The sequence below is a fragment of the Stegostoma tigrinum genome, chromosome 11 (genome assembly GCF_030684315.1).
Source record: "Stegostoma tigrinum isolate sSteTig4 chromosome 11, sSteTig4.hap1, whole genome shotgun sequence".
Classification (NCBI taxonomy): Eukaryota; Metazoa; Chordata; class Chondrichthyes; order Orectolobiformes; family Stegostomatidae; genus Stegostoma; species Stegostoma tigrinum.
In genome coordinates, this window is record NC_081364.1 from 64,389,709 (window position 1) to 64,402,037 (window position 12,329).

At 57.1% G+C, this 12,329-nt stretch overlaps 1 protein-coding gene across 5 annotated transcripts in view; it reads right to left on the reverse strand.

Moving 5' to 3' along the window:
* Window positions 1-12,329, reverse strand: part of dock3 (dedicator of cytokinesis 3) — a 1,242,443-nt gene that overhangs the window by 1,034,983 nt on the left and 195,131 nt on the right. The gene's annotated exons all lie outside the window — the stretch shown is intronic.

A 12,329-nucleotide genomic window follows, 5' to 3' on the forward strand; every position in this document is an offset into this window, starting at 1 on the left:
TGCCCCCAACACACACACAGCCCGCAACACACACACACACACACACACACTGCCCGCAACACACACACACACACTGCCCCCAACACACACACACACAGCCACACTGCCCCCAACACACACACACACAGCCACACAGCCCCCAACACACACACACACAGCCACACAGCCCCCAACACACACACACACACAGCCCCCAACACACACACACACACACACACATACTGCCACCAACACACCCACACACACACTGCCCCCAACACACACACACACACACACACACACTGCCACCAACACACACACACTGGCCCCAAGACACACACACGCACTGCCCCCAAGACACACACACACAGCAACACTGCCCCCAACACACACACACACTGCCCCCAACACACACACACACTGCCCCCAACACACACACACAGCCCACAACACAAACACACACAGCCCCCAACACACACACACACACACACACACCCACACACACACTGCCACCAACACACCCACACACACACTGCCCCCAACACACACACACACACACACACACACACTGCCACCAACACACACACACACACTGGCCCCAAGACACACACACGCACTGCCCCCAAGACACACACACACAGCAACACTGCCCCCAACACACACACACACTGCCCCCAACACACACACACAGCCCACAACACAAACACACACAGCCCCCAACACACACACACACACAGCCACCAACACACACAGACACACACACACACTGCCCCCAAAACACACAGACACACACACACACACAGCCCCCAACACACACACACACACACACACACACAGACACACACACACACACTGCCCCCAACACACACACACACTGCCCCAACACTCACACACACACAGGCCCCAAGACACACACACACACTGCCCCCAACACACACACACACACACTGCCCGCCACACACACACACACACTGCCCGCAACACACACACACACACTGCCCCCAACACACACACTGCCACCAACACACACACACACACACCCCGCAACACACACACACACACTGCCCACAACACACACACACACTGCCCGCAACACACACACACACACACTGCCCGCAACACACACACACACACACACTGCCCGAAACACACACACACACACACACTGCCCGCAACACACACACACACTGCCCGCAACACACACACACACACTGCCCGCAACACACACACACACACTGCCCGCAACACACACACACACACTGCCCGCAACACACACACACACACACTGCCCGCAACACACACACACACACACTGCCCGCAACATACACACACACTGCCCCCAACACACACACACACAGCCACACTGCCCCCAACACACACACACACAGCCCCCAACACACACACACACAGCGCCAACACACACACACACACACACAGCCCCCAACACACACACACACACACACAGCCCCCAACACACACACACACACACACACACACTGCCACCAACACACCCACACACACACTGCCCCCAACACACACACACACACACACACTGCCCCCAACACACACACACACACTGCCACCAACACACACACACACACTGGCCCCAAGACACACACACACACTGCCCCCAAGACACACACACACAGCAACACTGCCCCCAACACACACACACACTGCCCCCAACACACACACACAGCCCACAACACAAACACACACAGCCCCCAACACACACACACACACAGCCACCAACACACAGACACACACACACACTGCCCCCAAAACACACAGACACACACACACACACTGCCCCCAACACACACACACACACACACACACACAGACACACACACACACACTGCCCACAACACACACACACACTGCCCCAACACACACACACACACAGGCCCCAAGACACACACACACACTGCCCCCAACACACACACACACACACTGCCCGCAACACACACACACACACTGCCCGCAACACACACACTGCCACCAACACACACACACACACCCCGCAACACACACACACACACTGCCCGCAACACACACACACACTGCCCGCAACACACACTGCCCGCAACACACACACACTGCCCGCAACACACACACACAAACACTGCCCGCAACACACACACACACACTGCCCCCAAGACACACACACACACACACTGCCCCCAACACACACACACACTGCCCCCAACACACACACACACACACTGCCCCCAACACACACACACACACTGCCCCCAACACACACACACACACTGCCCCCAACACACACACACACACTGGCCCCAAGACACACACACACACACTGCCCCCAACACACACACACACACACTGCCCCCAACACACACACACAAACTGCCCCCAACACACACACACACACTGCCCCCAACACACACACACACACACACACACACACTGCCCCCAACACACATACACACACTGCCCCCAACACACACACACACACTGGCCCCAAGACACACACACACACTGCCCCCAAGACACACACACACACTGCCCCCAACACACACACACACACTGCCCCCAACACACATACACACACACTGCCCCCAACACACACAGTGCCACCAACACACACACACACACCCCGCAACACACACACACTGCCCGCAACACACACACACACACACTGCCCGCAACACACACACACTGCTCGCAACACACACACACACACTGCCCGCAACACACACACACACACTGCCCGCAACACACACACACACACTGCCCGCAACACACACACACACACACACTGCCCGCAACATACACACAGACAGCCCACAACACACACACACACTGCCCCCAACACACACACACACACACAGCCCCCAACACACACACACACACACAGCCCCCAACACACACACACACACACACACACTGCCCCCAACACACACACACACACACACACTGCCCCCAACACACACACACACTGCCCCTAACACACACACACACTGCCCCTAACACACACACACACTGCCCCTAACACACACACACACTGCCCCCAACACACACACACACACTGCCCCCAACACACACACACACACACACACACACACTGCCCCCAACAAACACACACACACACACACACACACACACACACACACACACACACACACACACGGCCCCAAGACACACACACTCACACACACACACACTGCCCCCAAGACACACACACACACTGCCCCCAACACACACACACGCACACACACACACACTGCCCCCAACACACACACACAAACAGCCCCCAAAACACACACACACACACAGCCCGCTACACACAAACACACACTGCCCGCAACACACACACACACTGCCCGCAACACACACAGCCCCCAACACACACACTGCCAGCAACCCACACACACACACTGCCCGCAACACACACACACACAAACACACACACACACACACACACACACACACACACACACACACACTGCCCCCAACACACACACACACACACACACACACACACACACACACACACACACTCACGCTGCCCCCAACACACACACACACACACAGGTCCCAAGACACACACACACACACTGCCCGCAACAAACACACACACACACTGCCCCCAACACACAGACACACACACTGCCCCCAACACACATATACACAGCCCCCAACACACACTCTGCCCGCAACACACACACACACTGCCCGCAACACACACACACACACTGCCCGCAACACACACACACACTGCGCGCAACACACACACACACTGCGCGCAACACACACAAACACTGCCCGCCACACACACACACACACACACACTGCCCCCAACACACACACACACACACTGCCCGCAACACACACACACACACACACAGCCCGCAACACACACACACACTGCCCGCAACACACACACACACATAGCCCGCAACACACACACACACATAGCCCGCAACACACACACACACTGCCCCCAAAACACACACACACTGCCCCCAACACCCACACCCACACACAGCCCCCACAACACACACACACAGCCCCCAAGACACACACACACACAGCCCCCAACACACACACACACACACAGCCCCCAACACACACACACACAGCCCCCAACACACACACACACACAGCCCCCAACACACACACACACACACACACACACACACACACAGCCCCCAACACACACACACTGCCCCCAACACACACACACACACACACACTGCCCCCAACACACACACACACACACACACACTGCCCCCAACACACACACACACACACTGCCCCCAACACACACACACACACACACACTGCCCCCAACACACACACACACACACACACTGCCCCCAACACAAACACACACTGCCCCCAACACAAACACACACACACACACACACACACACACACACACACACACACACACACACACACACACACACACACACTGCCCCCAACACACACACACACACACAGCCCCCAACACACACGCTGCCAGCAACACACACACACACTGCCCGCAACACACACACACACACACACACACACTGCCCCCATCACACACACACACACACTGGCCCCCAGACACACAGACACACTGCCCCCAACACACACACACACACTGCCCCCAACACACACACACACACACACAAACACACACACTGCCCCCAACACACACACACACACTGCCCCCAACACACACACACACACACACACACACACACTGCCGCCAACACACACACACACACTGGCGCCAACACACACACACACAGCCCCCAACACACTCACACACACTGCCCCCAACACACACACACACACACTGCCCCCAACACACACACACACACACACACTGCCCCCAACACACACACACACTGCCCCCAACACACACACACACTGCCCCCAACACACACACACACTCACACACTGCCCCCAACACACACACACACACAGCCCCCAAGACACACACACACACACTGCCCCCAAGACACACACACACACACTGCCCCCAAGACACACACACACACACTGCCCCCAAGACACACACACACACACTGCCCCCAAGACACACACGCGCACACACACACACTGCCCCCAACACACACACACACACAGCCACCAACATACACTGCCCGCAACACACACACACACTGCCCCCAACACACACACACACACTGGCCCCATGACACACACGCACACACACTGCCCACAACACACACACACAAACACTGCCCCCAACACACACACTGCCCCCAACACACACACACACACACTGCCCCCGACACACACACACACACTGCCCCCGACACACACACACACACACACACTGCCCCCGACACACACACACACACTGCCCCCGACACACACACACACACTGCCCCCAACACACACACACACACACACACTGCCCGCAACACACACACACACACAGCCCGCAACACGCACACACACACTGCCCGCAACACACACACTGCCCGCAACACACACACAGACAGCCCCCAACACACACACACACACACACACACACACACACTGCCCCCAACACACACACACACTGCCCCCAACACACACACACACACACTGCCCCCAACACACACACACACACTGCCCCCAAGACACACACACACACAGCCCCCAACATACACTGCCCGCAACACACACACACACTGCCCCCAACACACACACACACACTGGCCCCATGACACACACGCACACACACTGCCCACAACACACACACACAAACACTGCCCCCAACACACACACTGCCCCCAACACACACACACACACACTGCCCCCGACACACACACACACACTGCCCCCGACACACACACACACACACACACTGCCCCCGACACACACACACACACTGCCCCCGACACACACACACACACTGCCCCCGACACACACACACACACTGCCCCCGACACACACACACACACACACACACTGCCCGCAACACACACACACACACAGCCCGCAACACGCACACACACACTGCCCGCAACACACACACTGCCCGCAACACACACACAGACAGCCCCCAACACACACACACACACACACACACACACACACTGCCCCCAACACACACACACACTGCCCCCAACACACACACACACACACACTGCCCCCAACACACACACACACACTGCCCCCAACACACACACACACACTGCCCCCAACACACACACACACACACACACTGCCCCCAACACACACACACACACACTGCCCCCAACACACACACACACACACACACACTGCCCCCAACACACACACACACACACACACTGCCCCCAACACACACACACACACACACACACACTGCCCCCAACACACATACATACACACACACTGCCCCCAACACACATAGACACACTGCCCCCAACACACACACACACACTGGCCCCAAGACACACACACACACTGCCCCCAAGACACACACACACACTGCCCCCAACACACACACACACACACTGGCCCCAAGACACACACACACACTGCCACCAACACACACACACACACACACTGCCCCCAACACACACACACACACACACACACTGCCCCCAACACACATACACACACACTGCCCCCAACACACACACACACACACTGCCCCCAACACACACACACACACACTGGCCCCAAGACACACACACACACTGCCAACAAGACACACACACACACTGCCCCCAACACACACACTGCCCGCAACACACACACACACACACACACTGCCCGCAACACACACACACACACTGCCCCCAACACACACACACACAGCCACACTGCCCCCAACACACACACACACAGCCACACAGCCCCCAACACACACACACACACAGCCCCCAACACACACACACACAGCCCCCAACACACACACACACACACACAGCCCCCAACACACACACACACACACACACACACACACACACACACACACTGCCACCAACACACCCACACACACACTGCCCCCAACACACACACACACACACACACACACACACACACACTGCCACCAACACACACACACACACTGGCCCCAAGACACACACACGCACTGCCCCCAAGACACACACACACAGCAACACTGCCCCCAACACACACACACACTGCCCCCAACACACACACACAGCCCACAACACAAACACACACAGCCCCCAACACACACACACACACACGCACTGCCACCAACACACCCACACACACACTGCCCCCAACACACACACACACACACACACACACACACTGCCACCAACACACACACACACACTGGCCCCAAGACACACACACGCACTGCCCCCAAGACACACACACACAGCAACACTGCCCCCAACACACACACACACTGCCCCCAACACACACACACAGCCCACAACACAAACACACACAGCCCCCAACACACACACACACACAGCCACCAACACACACAGACACACACACACACTGCCCCCAAAACACACACACACACACACACAGACACACACACACACACACTGCCCCCAACACACACACACACTGCCCGCAACACACACACACACACTGCCCGCAACACACACACACACACTGCCCCCAAAACACACAGACACACACACACACACTGCCCCCAACACACACACACACACACACACACACACACACACACACACTGCCCCCAACACACACACACACTGCCCGCAACACACACACACACACTGCCCGCAACACACACACACACACTGCCCCCAACACACACACTGCCACCAACACACACACACCCCGCAACACACACACACCCCGCAACACACACACACACACTGCCCGCAACACACACACACACACTGCCCGCAACACACACACACACTGCCCGCAACACACACACACACACACTGCCCGCAACACACACACACACACACACTGCCCGCAACACACACACACACACTGCCCGCAACACACACACACACACACTGCCCGCAACACACACACACACACACTGCCCGCAACACACACACACACACTGCCCGCAACACACACACACACACACACTGCCCGCAACACACACACACTGCCCGCAACACACACACACACACACAGCCCGCAACACACACACACACACTGCCCGCAACACACACACACACACTGCCCGCAACACACACACACACACAGCCCGCAACACACACACACACACACTGCCCGCAACATACACACACACTGCCCCCAACACACACACACACAGCCACACTGCCCCCAACACACACACACACAGCCACACTGCCCCCAACACACACACACACAGCCCCCAACAAACACACACACACACAGCCCCCAACACACACACACACACACAGCCCCCAACACACACACACACACACACAGCCCCCAACACACACACACACACACACACACACTGCCACCAACACACCCACACACACACTGCCCCCAACACACACACACACACACACACACACACACACACACACTGCCACCAACACACACACACACACACTGCCACCAACACACACACACACACTGGCCCCAAGACACACACACACACTGCCCCCAAGACACAGACACACAGCAACACTGCCCCCAACACACACACACACTGCCCCCAACACACACACACAGCCCACAACACAAACACACACAGCCCCCAACACACACACACACACAGCCACCAACACACAGACACACACACACACTGCCCCCAAAACACACAGACACACACACACACACTGCCCCCAACACACACACACACACACAGACACACACACACACACTGCCCACAACACACACACACACTGCCCCAACACACACACACACACAGGCCCCAAGACACACACACACACTGCCCCCAACACACACACACACACACTGCCCGCAACACACACACACACACACTGCCCGCAACACACACACACTGCCCGCAACACACACACACAAACACTGCCCGCAACACACACACACACACACTGCCCGCAACACACACACACACACACTGCCCGCAACACACACACACACACACTGCCCGCAACACACACACACACACTGCCCGCAACACACACACACACACACTGCCCGCAACACACACACACACACTGCCCGCAACACACACACACACACACTGCCCGCAACATACACACACACTGCCCCCAACACACACACACACACACAGCCCCCAACACACACACACACACACACAGCGCCCAACACACACACACACACACTGCCCCCAACACACATACACACACACTGCCCGCAACACACACACACACACTGCCCGCAACACACACACTGCCACCAACACACACACACACACACCCCGCAACACACACACACACACTGCCCGCAACACACACACACACTGCCCGCAACACACACACACACACACTGCCCGCAACACACACACACACACACTGCCCGCAACACACACACACTGCCCGCAACACACACACACAAACACTGCCCGCAACACACACACACACACACTGCCCGCAACACACACACACACACTGCCCGCAACACACACACACACACTGCCCGCAACACACACACACACACACTGCCCGCAACATACACACACACTGCCCCCAACACACACACACACACACACAGCCCCCAACACACACACACACACACACAGCCCCCAACACACACACACACACAGCCCCCAACACACACACACACACACACAGCCCCCAACACACACACACACACACACACACACACACACACACACACACACTGCCCCCAACACACACACACACACACTGCCCCCAACACACACACACACACTGCCCCCAACACACACACACACACACTGCCCCCAACACACACACACACACTGCCCCCAACACACACACACACACTGCCCCCAACACACACACACACACACACACACACACACACACACACACACACACACAAACACACACTGCCCCCAACACACACACACACTGCCCCCAACACACACACACTCACACACACGGCCCCAAGACACACACACACACTGCACCCAACACACAGACACGCACACACACACACACTGCCCCCAACACACACACACAAACAGCCCCCAAAACACACACACACACACAGCCCGCTACACACAAACACATTGCACGCAACACACACACACACTGCCCGCAACACACACACACACACTGCCCGCAACACACACACACACACTGCCCGCAACACACACAGCCCCCAACACACACACTGCCAGCAACCCACATACACACACTGCCCGCAACACACACACACACAAACACACACACACACACACACACTGCCCCCAACACACACACACACACACACACACGCTGCCCCCAACACACACACACACACAGGCCCCAAGACACACACACACACACTGCCCGCAACACACACACACACTGCCCGCAACACACACAAACACTGCCCGCAACACACACACACACACACACACACACACACACACACACAGCCCGCAACACACACACACACTGCCCGCGACACACACACACACACTGCCCGCAACACACACACACACACTCTGCCCGCAACACACACACACACACTCTGCCCGCAACACACACACACACACTCTGCCCGCAACACACACACACACACACTCTGCCCGCAACACACACACACACACACTGCCCGCAACACACACACACACACACACTGCCCGCAACACACACACACACTGCCCGCAACACCCACACACACAGCCCGCAACACACACAGACACACACACACACTGCCCGCAACACACACACACACTGCCCCCAACACACACACACACACACTGCCCCCAACACACACACACACACTGCCCCCAACACACACACACACACACAGCCCCCAACACACACACACAGCTAAAAACACACACACACACAGCCCCCAACACACACACACACACAGCCCCCAACACACACACACACACAGCCCCCAACACACACACACACACAGCCCCCAACACACACACACACACAGCCCCCAACACACACACACACACAGCCCCCAACACACACACACAGCCCCCAACACACACACACACACACACAGCCCCCAACACACACACACACACACACAGCCCCCAACACACACACACACACACACACACAGCCCCCAACACACACACACTGCCCCCAACACACACACACTGCCCCCAACACACACAACACACACACACTGCCCCCAACACAAACACACACACACACACACACACACTGCCCCCAACACACACACACACACAGCCCCCAACACACATGCTGCCAGCAACATACACACACACACACTGCCACCAACACACACTCACACACACACACTGGCCCCCAGAAACACAGACACACTCACTGCCCCCAACACACACACACAAACACACACACAGCCCCCAACACACACACACACTGCCCCAAACACACACACACACAGCCCAAAACACACACACACACACTGCCACCAACACACACACACACACACTGCCCCCAACACACACACACACTGCCGCCAACACACACACACACAGCCCCCAACACACACACACACTGCCCGCAACACACACACACACACACTGCCCCCAACACACACACACACACACACTGCCCCCAACACACACACACACTGCCCCCAACACACACACACACTCACACACTGCCCCCAACACACACACAAACTCACACACTGCCCCCAACACACACACACACACACTGGCCCCAAGACACACACACACACTGCCCCCAACACACACACACACACACACTGCCCCCAACACACACACACACTGCCCCCAACACACACACACACTGCCCCCAACACACACACACACTGCCCCCAACACACACACACACTCACACACTGCCCCCAACACACACACACACACACACACACACACACACACACAGCCCCCAACACACACACACACACTTGCCCCAAGACACACACACACTGCCCCCAAGACACACACACACACACTGCCCCCAACACACACACGCGCACACACACACACAGCCCCCAACACACACTGCCCGCAACACACACACACACACTGCCCCCAACACACACACACACACTGGCCCCATGACACACACGCACACACACTGCCCACAACACACACACACACACACTGCCCCCAACACACACACTGCCCCCAACACACACACTGCCCCCAACACACACACACACACTGCCCCCAACACACACACACACACTGCCCCCAACACACACACACACTGCCCCCAACACACACACACACTGCCCCCAACACACACACACACACTGCCCCCAAAACACACACACACACACACACAGCCCCCAACACACACACACACACACACTGCCCCCAACACACACAACACACACACACTGCCCCCAACACAAACACA